Source organism: Camarhynchus parvulus, chromosome 1, assembly GCF_901933205.1.
Source record: "Camarhynchus parvulus chromosome 1, STF_HiC, whole genome shotgun sequence".
In the NCBI taxonomy this organism is placed as follows: domain Eukaryota; kingdom Metazoa; phylum Chordata; class Aves; order Passeriformes; family Thraupidae; genus Camarhynchus; species Camarhynchus parvulus.
This window is the reverse complement of record NC_044571.1, coordinates 58,922,228-58,938,618: the sequence shown is the minus strand read 5'-3', so window position 1 is coordinate 58,938,618 and position 16,391 is coordinate 58,922,228.

The window sequence follows — 16,391 nt, the reverse complement described above, 5'->3', positions numbered from 1 at the left end:
GGTTGCCATGCCACACCCCCTAAGCCCCAAGATTTTCCGTTCCCAACTGCCCCATGCAAGGGACACGTGCACGCCTTCTGTCCTAGACAACCCTGGCTGTCTGGTGGTCACAATACAGGGAGGGAAAAGGGGAATTAGAGGGGGGAACAGAGGACATCTAAACCACAATCACATAACTATACATCAATAAAGCTTTTCTTAATATTCACACAACAGTTATCTTTTAATTGCAAGAGCCAACCAACTCATTATCCATCTATAACGCTTTCCTCCCTCTGGTGGCAGAATCCTGTATCTTGTTCCCCAGGTCTCCAGAAGCCACCTCACTTTCTGTTGCAGCCTATGAGTGGGTGGAGAAGGATGAGTCCAGTTTGATGCTTACACAGTTTTTCCTCATTTGGTCCCTGGGTCTGTGGGCTACCAGATGGACTACAGTGATCCTCACGTATTCACATGTCAAGCAGGGTTGAAGAATTTAGCACAAAGTACAGAGGGCTGAGCATTATTCCTTTTAACAACCTGGCATAATTTTTCAATTTATTCAAGCTGTCCTCTCTGAAAGTAAACTGAACAATTAAAGGGCATTCACTTATTTTTCATGCACTGAAAGTATGAATTTTTCATTACGTTCCAATTCACATTTTTTTTCCCAGCTTCATTAACTGTCTAGTGTGAACTTTATTGTCGACACATTCATATGCTTTAACTAGCTGGTGTGTTTGGGGGAATATATTTTGCAGAGTCTGTCTTCTCTTCCTCTCTGCACAAATCTTGTTATTCACTGAAAGGGAAAAGAGAAAGAAAGGGAAGAATTAATAATGATCAAAAAACATGTTTCTTTTCAGGCAGCAACACTCAGCACTCCGCTGCAAACCATGCTGTGTAGGATCTTGTAAAGCTTGATTGGAAACATGCTATCATATTAAAAAATGTGTATATCTCTTCCATCCCCCACTCCTCCAAGCTCCTACAATTAACCAAATCATGGGTTTCAAGGGGATTTTCCCCTGAAAAAAACATCTGTGTTCTCTGCTAAGGTTGCTTTTTCTGTAGAGCCTCAAAGACAGGAGTTTTTAAGACCTTATTAAAGACAAAGTCAGAGCAAATAGACTGGCAGTGTTATGGCCGTTTCAGGTGAAAACGACAGGTCCTTTCAGAGACTCCTCTGGGGGTGTGCAATGAAAACTATTTGGGAGATATTCCTGTCGTGAATGGCCTGCTGCCTACCTCAGATCTATTGCAGCAGTTTGGGGATGAAATGGAGAGAGACCTGACCCGATTAAACCCTGGCAGCGCCCCACCACCAACGCGCGCCCCAAGCGCTGCCCCCGCGCACAGGCGTGCCTGCGCACCGCTGATGTTGAGGGCTGTGTTTACAAAGTCATTGAAGTCAGCCTGCTGTTGGACACAGGCAGGAACAGCCTATTCCAATCTAATGCACAAAAAGGCTGCCACACAAGAGGAGAAGGATTACATTCAGTTGCGGTGTAGCTGTGAAAGTGGACTATTAACTTCTAATACAGCCTTTTTTTTTCTCTTTGGGAAAGCTACAGAGACGTGACATTAAACCTGTGAGTGTCAGAGAAAGCAGGAGCAAGCAGGGGAGGGTTGGTGAGATCTCAGGTCAGGATGTTGCGCTGTGAGTGCAGCCCTCCCTCTGGAGTTGGCAGCTGCCCTCTGTCCTTCTCCACCTTTTAATGCTAATGTTGTAGGGGCTTCTCTCACTCAGACAGGTATACACTCTGTTGCAAGTCTAGTTATGTGTGCTAGCAAGTGGGGAGGGAGAAAAAAAGAGGTTTCTGAAACACAGCCAGATGATAATGCTGGGATTTTGGCATCAAATGTTTTTCTTTTGGCTGTTTATGATGACGGCATCTGGCTAATTAGGAAACATCAATGCTACAAGGACTTGAACTTTCAGCACACTCGGTCTAGGACTGCTTAAATCTTAGTCTGGGGTTGCTTGGTCTTCTAATAAGTGCCTGTCACTGATTGCATTTTAATGTTTGTGCCTTTGTATTTTGCTCGGGTAAGCATTTCTGAAGTTTGGCAAAAACCTGAAGAGTTCATAGGACTGGTTCCTCAAAAGGTTCCTTCTTTTGCCATTTCTCAGATATTTCATTGTACTGATTCAACCTTTAATATCTGCCGAGAGAGATTGGGGGACGGTTAATGACCAAAGAAAACCCTTCCTTAAAACACTGGATTTGTTTTAGACTTCCTAATTCAAAAATGTGCAAACTTCATCAGACTTTAAGCACCTATCTCTGGTGGCACTTTTGACTCACATGCCAAACCCTGAGGTCAACTCTGCTCATTTAGGACATGCATTTTGAAACAGGTTTCCTGGCATCTGAAAGTTAGCCTGAAATGAAATTACTTGAGTGCTATTTCAAAGTGTAGAAAATTTTGATGAAAAAAAATTGTGATTAATTTTTCTGTCATAGAAGTGTTTACAGAGGTCTCTGACACAAGCCCTCCTCCTAATCTAAGGTCCACCAAGTAAGAGAGGGCAGAAGGTGACAGTCACATAGCAGAGTTCCTGGCTTTTCAGGTATTTATACTGGTATTAACTTCTCTTCCTTTTTTAAGTATCACTTGCTGTTTTAGATGGGGTCTCTGGAATTTAAAAGGGCTCTCAAATTTGCCAGGATTTAATCACATTTTATGAAGATTATATTTCCCACTATACATTTTGGAATAGCTCAATGGAGCTTTGGAGATAGGTCTATTACAAAGTACTCACTTGTTAACTTTAACATTTATATTGCCCCCTGGAGCCGTCATCTGAATTAAGGATCTGCAGTGACAGCTTATCTATCTATCTGTTGGAAGAGACAAGTTTTAATTATTAAAGTTTTTTTGATGAAACTCGAGTGTTATTTTTACCATTTCATAGCAAAATACTAAGCCCATGGAAGTTAGAAGTAGAACTAGGCACTGAATTCAGATCTTTGGAGTTTTGCTCTGCAGAAATAATCCTGTTCAGATGTATAAATAGGCACTTTACAGTTGATGTGCAAATTCCCTGAGAACCTTAAAAAACTTGATATTTCAAAATCAGATTCCACATTTCAGCATGAATGTGTGATAAAGAAGTGGGAAGAGCAAGAAAAAAGCATGTCACATTAACTGGAAGAGTTTACCTCTGACATTTGTGGAACCTGTGTCTGACTCAAATGCTGTCATGAATGAATGAATTTACATTTTAGGCAAATGTTGGGAAGTGTATTTGTATCACAGCATATGGTGAAATGAGCAGTTTCCTACACGTTCTCAGGATGGGGAAGAAGAGGTTTCCGAGAGCTTCATTTCAGGCAGCACTGATTGGTCAAGGCTCTGCCTGCTGCAGGGCTGAGCTTGTGCTCTCTCTTGGGATCTACCTGTGCAACCCTCACAGGACAATATCTTTTTTTGCCTTGCTTTCAGTTGGGTTGCTCAGATGTAACTAAGGGCAAAAATTGGACTGCAGTATTTTTATGACTAGAAATTATGCATGTTGTGAAAAGAAGACTTTTTTTTTTTGTAGCACAGGTTGAATCTGCATACTGGCAGTTGGAAAAAAAGCCATCCTTGTGTGAGAAAACAGGAAATCTTCCTTGGGTGTCTCTGAGGGAAAATAAGCACAGAGCTCCCTAAAGTTGTTTTTACAAAGTCAGTTTTCAGCACAGAAACACACTTTAACCCCAAATTGGTACAAAAGGCTGTGCCAAATTACAGGTACACTATCTGAATAGGGAAGTTGTACTCTAATTGTTAGATATAAGCTTGACTGCCTTTGAATTAACAGTTAAAACTGTATTCATTAATCTGAACAGGGAAGAGTGGGCAGACTGTCACAACATACCTCAGTTCAGTAGTCATGCAGAGCAGGTGAGAGGATGCTAACCACTTACAAAGGGAAGCAGCTGATCTCCATCAGCCCCATCACTTAATGATGAAGAGAAAGACAACCAACTGCAATATTCAGAGAATGACTTACCATATATCTGAAGGTTCAGAGATCCAACAGGCAGTGTACGACCTACAGTTACCCAGAATAATTTATCTTAATGCTTTTCAATGCTTTACTAACTCAAGAACTACAAAGGACAGAATTGTGTTAAAGTCCATTTGCTGTACATACAACTTCTGGGGAAAAAGAAATTCCTTTGTGAAATAACCATGAAATTCACTAATTTTGGAGAAAACTTTGGGAATGGCAGTGCTAATTCAGAAAGACACAAAACTAGGGATGAGGTAAGGTGAGACAAAAAATTTTTGGCAAACAGGAGTTGATTAAGGTTTATAAAACTGGATTAAATCCAATTTCAGTGCCTACTACTTTTTCACTTCCTCTTTGTCCTTGTTTCTTTTTTCCCCTCAGGAGATAGGTTAAGGGTTAACAGATTCACCCCTTAGAAGATGAATATTTACCTTTTAAATGGTATTTGTTTTGAATAGAAGCTGCTGTAGTGTATGAACTGTGGCACAAAATGTCTGGGAAGTCTTGCTGGAATAAAATAAGATGTTACATGTTGCACGTCCTGGCTAGATAGTGACAGTGTGAGGGGGGCGACAGTCCCCCTTTCGGGGCTCCGCAGAATCCCAGCTACCAGTGGAGGCGCCGAACAAAAAGGCCACAGCAGCAGCACCGGCCTGGGGTGGCGCTGGGTTACTTTATTTGATGTTACACTCCCCGAGTCTCGCGTCCCAAGCAATGAGCTGGGGGCAAACAACAGCTTATAAAGGGGGGGCAGGTCTCAAGGGAGGATATAATGTTCAACTAATCAGGGGAACTGGGGGTGGAGCACAAAGGCAAGGGATACAAGGGAAGAAAACTGCTTGGGACAGGAGGGGTTAACAACTGGATGTGGGAGGAAAGGGTTTGAAACTTGGCAGAAAAGTAGCTAAGTAGCAAAGAGATAAACCGACACCTGGCTCAATTGAATAATAAAGACAAATCTGTGTCACTCCAAAAGCAAGGGGAAAAAAAGTCCAAATAACTACCAAACAGCAAATCAAACAATAACCTGCAAAATAAAAACACACTACAACAGTTACAGTCTTCAGTTGTCTGTCCTGTCTCTTTCCAGAGGATACTGCCCTCGTGGAAGTTGGTTTAAAGGAAGTGCCAGCAGTCCCACCTACATGGCTTTATGTTCTTGTGTGTTAGTTAAATACAAGTTCACCAGCAGAGAGAGCTAAAACCAGTCAGGCTAGAATACTTAAACTGTGCCTTTGGCGGACTTTATTACTGTGATGATATCTGCCAGCAGAGATGTAGGTGTTTGAGTTATTTGAGTCAACAACATTTTAAACACAGCCAGACTTATAAAAGGTAGCGCATAACAACCCTGAGCTTTTTGTTGTTGTTGTTTTTGGTTGTGTTATTTTTGTTTTTGCCTTAGTCTTGTCTACTGACAGTGTTGTGGAGCGGGACGCAGCAGAGGCAGTAATTCTGTAGATAATCATTGTGAGAAGGAGCATTCACCTGAAAGAAAATAAATGGTTTCTGCAAGTGTATCTCAACTGGAAGTGTAGTCACAATTGGAAACAACTTGGAAATTGCTGATCATAACAGTCTTTTAAACATTACTTCTGAGAGTTCTGTGCTGGTGTGAATGCTTGTGCAAATCCCCAGGGACAGGTCTTCAAATGACCATTTCTTTGTGCTATCACTGATTCGGCAAGCTGAAGCAACAGCCTTCAAGAGGGATACATAAAATGAACCTTAATAAGACGCATACTTGTTTTCAGGTTTCCTACCTAAATGTTGCTAGTTACCTAATCAGGGACCAGCTGTACCATGCCTCTCCTATTTTTGTGTGAAGCTCACCTGGGAAGAAGCCAGAATATTGGGGGAAATTATGTGTGCTAAAAGACAGCTCTTGGCAATGAGATGAGGAATGAGAGATCTCACACAGGGCAAAGTCAGTGGGATCAGCCATGTGGAATCACCATCTTTTCAGTACAAATTGAATATTTTCTGTCTTCATTTTCCTTTACAAGAGAGGCTTTGTAAAATTTCCTCTCTCTGACAGAACTCGGTTTATAGTTTCTCACTGTAGCTGGATCTGGATAGCCTGGAGAAAAACATTATATGAAAGAAAGGAGGTTTTCCAATCTATCTGAATAAAGCACTGGTGAAACTTTCATGAGAAAACATATGCTCCTTTATAAGGAATTTGTATATATCTCTGAAAGACTGCCTGCTTCTGAATGTGGAAATAACACAAGTAATATATACTATGCCATTTCCTGGTTTGAGATTAATAGCCCACAGTCAACATGTAGTCTTGGACCTATTTTTGTACACAGAAAATAATGCCCCCTTGCATGAAGCATGAGGCATGAAAAATCTTGGTTCTTATAGAGATTTTTTTTCCACCATAGAATTCTCTTCCCTAGCTGTACAAAGAAATTGAGATGTGAAGGAAATTTGTTATTATTGCTTTTCCATACTAAGTCTGGAATATCAAGACTCCCATATCAGATTTTGTGGACTTTGTATCTATCTGATCACAGATATGTTTGTATCTTCTCTATTAATTTCCATAAATAACCATTAAAACTTTAAATATACATTAAAACAAGACTTATCTGCACTTGTGATGGAACACAGTTCTGTGGTGCGCAGAGGACAATGCTGCCTGAACTGCATTTCACAGCAGCAGCTCCTTGGCTCCTTACACACTGCCACCAAAAAATACTGCTTATTCTGATACTCAGACAAACTGAGTGTTGTATACCTTGAGATGCTTGTGAGAAAGGTGCATCCATCTTTTAAATATCTGTTAGGGAGTTTGGGATCTCAATACTTAGGCAATATGGACTCCTTGAACTGAAATGAGCAATTTAACTTGTAAACATTCATACAAAATAAAGCAGAGGATGAAGAAAGTGTTGTCTATTTGAACTTGAAAATAGTGTTTATATTTATATTTTCTTCATACTTGTTTAAATTTCTTGTTTACTTCTTGTTATAGAGCAAACATGGAATTCACAAGTCCTTGTGCATTTTCTGACTTTTTCTCAGCCAGTGACCACCACTTTTACTTCAGGCCTAAGGAGTCATTTTGTCTGACAAAGTGTGCTGACTAAGCAATGTTCACACCAGGAAAACAAGAATGGTGAGCTTATTATGGTAAAATAGGCTGATACATTTTCTAATCTTGTGAAATAGACTTTTTTCCTGTGTGTATCTGTCTTGGCCTCCATTGTGCTTTTACTCTACAGGTACCCTTACAGAATCACAGAATGGTTTGGTTTGCAGAGAACCTCAAACCACAGATCATCTAACTCCAACACCTTCCATCAGACTAGGTTACTCAGAGCCCCATTAGCATATAGGTAATCCCAATAGGTATCTTGTCTATGAGTTGGCAACATGAAGCAGAATAGAGAAAGCAGCACATGTGTTTATTCATTCTGAAAGTAAAAGAGAAGAGTTAATTTCTGAAGTCAAAGCCTAGGTGCTCAGCTGTGCATTGTGTATTATCTTCATTAATCTACCGTAACGGAGCAGGAGCAGAGTGGTGAAGCATCCTTATTCAAACCTCAGATACACTTCTTGAGCATAATGAGTGAACACAGCATCCAGTACTCCTATTTGTATTCTTGCCTGCTTGTTGGAAAGCAGGGAAAAAGAATAGGCATGTATACATGAAGACAGATGTGTAAGCACACATCTGTATTAGGTATTGAGTGATTTAGAAAAATGGCAAAATATGTCAGTTGTATTACTCATGTCTTTACATATATTCCCATGTAATTTTTAGACATCTAGAAGCAACATGTTGGTATAGATTTTGATTTTCAAACTGAATGTTGAGTGGATGATGGATTCCATGCTGTGCTTGGACACATTTCCCAGCTCCCTCCTACTCTGTGAGAAATGACTGCAATCATAAACCCATCATGTAATGAAGACTTCAGTAGGAGCAGGAAACACTACCACACCAGGAATTTGCAGGACATCTGGTAAATCAACAACATTATCACAAACATCATGGCCAACAGCCTGAGCTGTAGCAACAGTATATTCATTTTCCAAATGTTCCAACAGAGAAAGATACTCAGACCATTCCCACTATACACCAGATGGTTGATTGGGAAGCCAATATTTTCTCTATGCACAGAAGCTTACTCTTCCATCATTTTGCATGGGGACCAGATATTTTATTAGAGACAGGATTTTCTCTGGCCCCTGTTCTGCTGAAGAAATATATATAGTGTACATCATACACACCACAGTATAGGTGACTGCAAGATACTGGAAGAAGTGTCCTGGCAGACCACAAACATGAGAAACCTCTGTGGCAAACTGCCTCCCTTTTCATTTTTATTGATGTTAAACATATCTAAAGTGAACTAAAATGCATTAAATTGTATTAAATATGACATAATATCAAAGCCACGTGAAAATGAATCAATCTGTCATGCAGTGGTGTCAGAGAGCCACAAAACAAGTCTAGTGATGTAGTAGCTCTAGTGCTTAGTGAGATGGTGATTTAGGCTCCAAGTAATTAGCATAACACAATTTCTAGTGCCTTAGTCATGAAAAACTGTCTGCAAAAGTCAGTGGAAGTTTTGCCTTATTGAATATGTACTTCAGATAAAACCTGGAAACAGAAAGCTGAATTGACTTTGAGTGTTGACGTTGCGAAGTGCTCTCAAAATCATAATAGTGAATTTGCCTACAGAGAGAAAACAACTCCTTGTATTACTAAAAGTTCTAGACTTGCTTTCAGTCTGATAATAAAGGTTTTGATGTAAGCCTTTTGTCTTTCTTCTCTTTATCTCTGTTTTAGCAGTAGCTGTAAATCACTGGATGGGTTCCTAGCTTCATTAATCCACACTTTGTCAAATGCCCTATAAAAGATGGGAATTTTCTGAAAGCTGTTACAGTTTTCTGTGAAACCAAAGAGAAATATAACATTTTTATATGATGGACATATTCCTATACTTTTTAAAACACTAAGTTAATCGTTCCTTGCAACCACATTCTTACTGGTTGACCCCAGTATTTCCATTACTAGTGTGTATGTCAGAGTGTTGTTTTTCAGGAATCATCATCAGCAATGGTTAAACCTCTGCAAGGGGTTCAGAAAATACATTGTCCTATTATTTTTAAATTCTCCTAGAGATTATCAGTTGAATTCTAGTGCTATATTTGAACAAATATTTGAATTTGAGCAGTGGGTTTAGCCTATGTGTTGAGAACATGCCGTCTGCTTGATGTGACATCCCTAAGAAAAATTGAGCAGCTTGGTAGAGTTTGAAAACTACATTCTCTGAGGCATCCATACCTTGTGAACATAACTGGTCAAGAGGCACAGAGGATGGTTGGATTTTCCCTGAAACTGCTCATGTTAGCAGTTAGATGAATCAGGTTGGCTCTTGGGGCTGGATCACTGAGTGACATATTTCATCCAGCACTCGTACATTTGTGCATGATCGCTCAAAAAAATCCGAATGGACACCTATGTAGTTACACATTTTACTAAGAACCTATGCTTCCTTTCATCTTCCCAAATTTTTCAATTTCACTTCATCTCTTTAAACCCTGACTGTGTAAAGCCACATTGATATGCTTAACTTAAGAACGGTAAAGCCACTGAAGCAACAGAACTGACGGATGTAAAATTCTAAGTATGTTTGCAGGATTTAGCACTAAACTTTAAGTCTGAGATCTCTAAATTTGGAAGCCTAAGAGTTTCATGACCTTCCAAGCATGGATTATCCTTATTTTCTGCAGAAGTGGTTCTAAACCTACTGCTTGTGCTTAGGAATAACAGAAGCTCCCTAGGAGTGTGCTGGCATCCTTTGGAAGGAATTGTGGTATTTGGTTGTGAAAGGTGAATAACAGAGACAACACAGAAGACTGCAGGCTGGATCAGTCCAGACAAAGCAGTTCAAATCCTGGTCTCAGGAAAGTAAATGGCAGCTATGCCCTGTGACTTTAACTGTCAGTGAAGAGAAATGACTGTGTAATTGCTAAAATCTGATACTAGACTGGTAGCAAAGAGACTGCATTTTATAGCTGCAGATACGTTTTGGTTTTTTTTTGTAAAAACCCAACCAAACAACAGAAAAAGCCAGGCCAATGCATTAAAACAATGCATTAACTGAAAGAGTTAATTCCGGTCATACTTTGCTTAAAAAGAAAAAAGGAAAACAAAAAGAAAAGAAGAGATTTAATATATTTTCAATCATGTCAACTGAAATGCAACTTTCCCCCATGATAGACTTGCCTACATCTATCACAAGGTAAACAATCTGTGCTAAAAGCATAAAGACTTATTTTTCCTTTATTCTTATCTCAGTGAAACAGTCCACTGACAGAAACACCTTTTGTTTGGAAGAGATTTGGTCATGTTTCACCTTAAACTAATGCAGAAATAGAAGTCTATTAGAGAAGTTTTGACTGCCGGCAGCAGTGGAATTCATTGCCCATTATTTTTGCTCTCTAAAATATAAACCCAATTTGATTATGTTGCCAAATAGCCACATGCAGATTTGCAGTTCCTTAAAAGTAACTGACTTATCAACTTTGTCAAGAGTGAAAAAGTCATTTATGACAGGTGCTTGCAGAAAGAAAAGAAAAAAGGGAAAAAAGGTGTTAATCTGGGTGGTTTAATTTTGACAAAACTGAGTGATAGCAAGCAGTATACTTGTAGGCATGATCATCCAGCTATTGAAACTCTAAGACAAGAAGTATTTGGAAATTGTTAAGGTGTAACATCACTCTGAAATTAGCAGAGTGTTTTTTTAAGTTGGAGAGCAAAATGTTTTTGTTTTGCTTTAGTCTCTTGCAAAATTTGTCCTCTTCATACCAGATTTCCAAGGGTTCAGGCAGGTAATGTGCAAAGAATACCCAAGGCAAAGCTGTCACATCTTCACATCTGTCAGATGGGATCTCTTTCCGATGACTGAAGCCTATGAGAATCAGGATGGAGCTGAACAACCAAGTTTCTCTTGCAACCCCTTCCAAGAGTGTGATTTGCTCACAGCAGCATGTCTGGGGACATCATTAATTATGGCACACATTCTTTTGACTTGTGTCAGTCATCTGCAAAATCATATACATTTTCAGTATTCTTCAGGCCTTTCTGTCCTCTTAAAAAACATCATCTGTTAGGAGGAAATGGTTAAAAGTGGATGAATGGTGAGGAGGATGGTAGATTAGCTCAAGTGACCTTGCAGCTGGGAATGCTGAAGCCTGGAGAGTAAGAGTGTGGGGAATCCCATGTATTATGCCTACTGCTGTTAATCCTCTGTCTGTTTTGTGAAGTAGAGTCCCTGTCTAGAGGTAACACAGGTATTTACAGAGATTGGAGGTGCTCTCACGGACATGTTTGAGCTCCCTGTTGGGAGAGTGATCGAAGATCATAGAAAGCACAGAGGAGATCAAGGCATGCTGGTAAACTACATGTGTGCAGGCCCTTGGTAAACGGGTGCAAACAGCAGCCCCAGAGTCTGCCACGAGCCTGCTGTTGCTTGTGTTCCCCCTCATGTCTCTGCTGCCCAGGTGTTTCTTTGGGGATCCTCCAGTTAGCAAGGTAATGAAATAAATTTATTCTTTGCATTTCAGCAGTGGCTTTGGGGTTTTTCTGGCCACCTGCCTGTGTTGACTCACACATCATCTGAATTTGAAATCTCATTTTGGTACAAATGTCAAGAGTCCCTTCTGTTTCTCACCTTGCATAGTAACTTTTAATTGTCCACAGTTACTTAGTGAAGCAAAAGGAGCAAAAATTCCAGTTTGGTAGTTCTACTCCATTTTATCAGTATTAAATTATTACTGTAGACATATAAGTTATAATGTCACAACCATACAAAGTTTTAGAAGACTGAAGAATTAACATATCATCTGCCTGACAGATTTGGCTAAATCATCTGAATATATTTAAGTAAATATGATATATCTGCACTAGAAAGAGCAGAATAAATTTAATGGAGCTACTACTACTTCTTAAATTTAAAAAGTAAATTGTGTTGGTAGTAGGGTAATAAGAAAAAATTCAATCGCCTTGCCACTCCCTGTAACCAGAATATCATGAAATCAAGTTATATGCCTACCTTTGTCCTTAGCTTAATTACAGCATTTGACACCTTCTTAAAACACTCCTGTTTTCTAGCCTTTCACCTTCTCCATGGAATATCTTAATTACTCTTCCAAAAAAGAAGATTAAGTATGACTGCTTTGACCTCCCTTTTTTGTCCCCATTCCTCACACTTTCTAAAGCTTCATTACATTTCAGATCACATTTTCCTTTGTGGTATTCTATCCTTTAGTAGGATATTTTATTATTCACTGTTGGTTTCCCACATACTTTTTCTTGCTGTTTTTCCACCCAGTGAAAAGAACACACCCTTCTTTCCTTTGTTAGATGCAGGATTTTGTTAAGGTCTAATATCTCTTTAAGAAGCCAGCTGAAGACAAAATTTCATTTGCAACTTTTATATCATTCCCTCTCATATCAACATCTTCATTGCCATCTCTCCTGTCATCAAACTTGCTGGCATTGTCTTCCATAAGATTTTCTGTATGTTCCCCCTCCCTTGAAGTGTAATAGAAATAAAAGTAAATTCCTTCCTCTTTTTCTGAAGCTGTGTGAGCTGCTAAATCCCTGCTAGTGCTATTAAGAAAATTCCTTGGTGGGTTCTGTAACTGTGGAGGTCATTTTGGACCCTCCTTTTCTCCTGCTTTTGCTTTGCACATGAGAGAGCATTTCTCTCTATGTTGATACCACTGTTTTGCACCTACATTCACACACATTAAACAGTTTGGGGTCTTGTTATATCTTTCTTGCTATATTCCTTAGGAATTATTTAATTTTTTTTTCTGCAAAACACGCAATCACAACACTTTCCCCAACAATTTTCTTTATTTGGCTCCTATTGACTCACATAATTGCTTCTCTGATTCTCTGTCTGCTTCAGATGTCTGTTCTCCTAATCCTTCCTGAATCTAATCTCATCCCAGCTTTTGGGTGAATGGTGGAGAATGAGTAAACTCTTTGTCTACAGGAATAGTAGCTTTGCATGAGTTGCTGAGATCCTAGCACCCACTTCTCCCAGTTTAAGAGTGGGTGGTATGAGCACCTGATGAAAGAAAACAAAGCACTGAAAGAATAAGATACATTTTAAATGTCATTTTTGCAGGGGTGTTATTTCAAAAACTAGGTAGGTAGGACTAAAGGAACAAGCTAAACTAAAGGAGCAAGTCTAATGCAAACAGAAGTTTTCTTACTCTAGTTCAGTAAGTTTTCTTACTGAATAAGTCCAGTAATTCCCAATTGGATAAGTAAATTTCCTCCATTTTATGTATTCAATCCCCAGGCATCTAATTTGGCTTTATGTGTTACACTGCCAGAACAAGATATCAGAACCATTCTGCTTAAATGTCTAAGTTAATTATGCTAGATTTGCATTCTTAACCTTCAGATCTTTCGCAAGAAACATTTTTACCCTTAAAGGACTTTCTTGGATATCAGCTGAACAGCCTAAATTTTGAAGCTGTGGAACCAGACTGATTCCATTCTCTTCTTCCCATCTTTTCAGAAGCATTTCTTTTCCCATGTTTCTTCCCATTCCAGCTGTTTTTAATTGTCTGAAAGTCAGTGCCTAGATAGTGGCCAGAAATGGACACAGACATCCAGAGATGCTTTCCAGACTAAAAAGCAGTAGTTAAATTAGGCAGGAAGAATTGACAGAGCAACAAAGTAAACTCAAAAATTAGTTTGGACCAAACCCTCCTGTATTTTAGACAGGTGGCTGTCTAGTTAGTCAAGTGAATTAGAAGGACATCATTATGAGGCATTACAATTATTTCAACAGGATATTGCTTAAAATACTATAACCAAGAAGAAATGCAACTCTGTTATTATGGTAATGCTTCCAACTCTGCTAATGCAGTGCACAAGGCACAAGCACTGGGAAATGATTCTCTATACTGTTTTTATCAGGTTTTGGCTTAGGGCCAAAGAGGGTGTTCCTTTCAGACACTGCTGTATCTTGTGTTTGGGACAAGAAAATGTGGCTGGATGTAATTTCCTTAATTATGTATCTTGAAATCTGAGGCTAGCCTAGCTAACCCTTTGCAGCACAACATTAGGTGGTCACACCTTAGTAACCTTTTAAAATTTCATTCCTGGGCACTCCTGAATATGTTACTGACTTTGACAATAGATAGACACCTTTAGCATTGAGATTCAGAGCCAAAACAAGATCTTGATATTCCATTCTGGTGTCAAAAGCCACATAACATAACAGCAGATAGGATCATAGATCACAGAATTGTTTAGGTTGCAAAAGACCTCTAAGATCATCCAGTTGAATCCAGCAACTGCCAAATCGACCACTAAGCCGTGTCCCTAAGTGCCACATTAACATTATCTTTTAAATACCTCAAAGGCTAGTGACTCAACCACTTCCCTGGGCAGTCTGTTCCAGAGCTTGACAACAATTTCAGTGATGAAATCTTTCCTAATACAGGAATGAAATATCAACTGTGTAACAGCTGCAGCCACACTATCAGCTCATAAGTTTGAGATGGAAATGGTATAAGCAGTTTCCCTGAGACTCTGGGATTCCTGATGAAAACTTTTATGGCAGCTGGGTCTGACAGTTTTCACAGGCCGAGATAAAAACCCCATGATGGCTAACTAGGAGAGTACATGGAGAAGGATGACCAAATCATCATTATGTGACCTCACATGTCAGCCGTTGTTGTCATTAGAAAACAAGGAATTTTGTATCTAATTGTCACTTTTGTTTGTTTGTTTGTTTGTTTGTTTGTTTGTTTGTGAAGGAATGTGTTTTGAGAAGATTATTTTGTTACAAAACTGCATAGCAGAGGAGGGAGTAGTGATAAGAAGAAATTATATTCCTTGGAAACCAAGGGAGAACTACAGGTTTCCCTTACTCAGGACTGAGGCAAAAAGGCAAAATTGATCCCCAATCTCTCTCTAAGTGTCACAGTCTAACCCGATAAGGAGATGTAGAAAGTCTCATTAACTCAGTGTTCCTACAACTACTAAATTTTCTTGCAAATAGCTTAGCTTGTTTTGCTAAACCAAACATGAATAACCTCCAATAGAGCCATTTGGAAGGTAATTCTAACTGTCTTTATTTATATTTGTATAGATTGGCTTCATGGCAGGGTCTCTTACAATAAAGTGCAGCATAATAACTATCTACTAATGATACTTTGGCTTGAAATATCGCCAGGAAGTTTAAATTGGTATCCACCTATTTTTAGCAGAAATAGCTGCAAACAGTTCATAAAATAAGCCCCAGCTGTAATAACAAGAAAAAATTGACATAAACCAAATGCTCACCATGGGTGAATTTCCACCTACTCTTCACAAATAGAATGAGATCATAAACAGTGGGAGGCTGTCCTTTCTCTAATTTTAATTGTTTTATTTTTCAGTTCACAGCCTGATTTGATTGAGAATCGTAGGCAGGTATAATTTAATTTTAGCACTGACCCCCTACAGGACGGATTACAAATGTGATGAGCCCTAGTATGAATAGACTGTTTAGTTGTTCATGTGCATGCAAAGAACTAGTTATACAATTTATCTTTCAAAACTTCGTTTTGCAGTGAAACTTCAGTTTGAAGTTCACCATGTATCCTAGCATAAACTGACCACTATTATGAGCATACACACATCTTTTGTGGAGTTCACAAAGTGATCCAATGATATTTTACCTTACATACTTATCTATTTACATAACTGGCACCATCTTATAAGCAGATGATTGACTCATTTTATGGATTGCTAGGGGAAATAAAATATGGACAACCATAGTCATTCCAGAATTGAAACTGAAATGTGACCTCCATTGTAAATCTGATACAGAAGTTTCATTCCATTTTATAATCAAAGGCCTAGCTATCTCAAAATGAAGCTCACCTAGGATCTTTCTACTAAATTTCAAAATTATTTTTTTAAGTATTCCTAAAGCTAATACTGCAAAACCAATTGCTTCTATTAACTTAGAAGTAGGAAGCAAAACAAGCTGCTTCTGTTTAAGATGCAGCATTTACCTCAATGCTGCATCTTAAGGTTCAAGCCTTCCCCTGTTTTTTTTCTTTGACAGTTCAACAGTGATATGTCTGTGCTTTTACTGGCTTCTCATCAACGATGATACAATATTTGCTGTTCTGATCCACTCAGTGCCATCCCCATCTGGTAACCTCCAAGGAACACTTCTGAAACTTAGTAAACCTATTGATAGGCAAGGGACCAGTGAAGAACATGAACTCTTACAGAGGTAATAAAAAAAGAAATTGTGGAGCGTCATCATACCAGCAGCATTTTAAGCTCCTGCTATTTATGTAAATTATTTTTACATTTGAAAACAGGATAAAACTGTACTGAGCATAATAACTAATA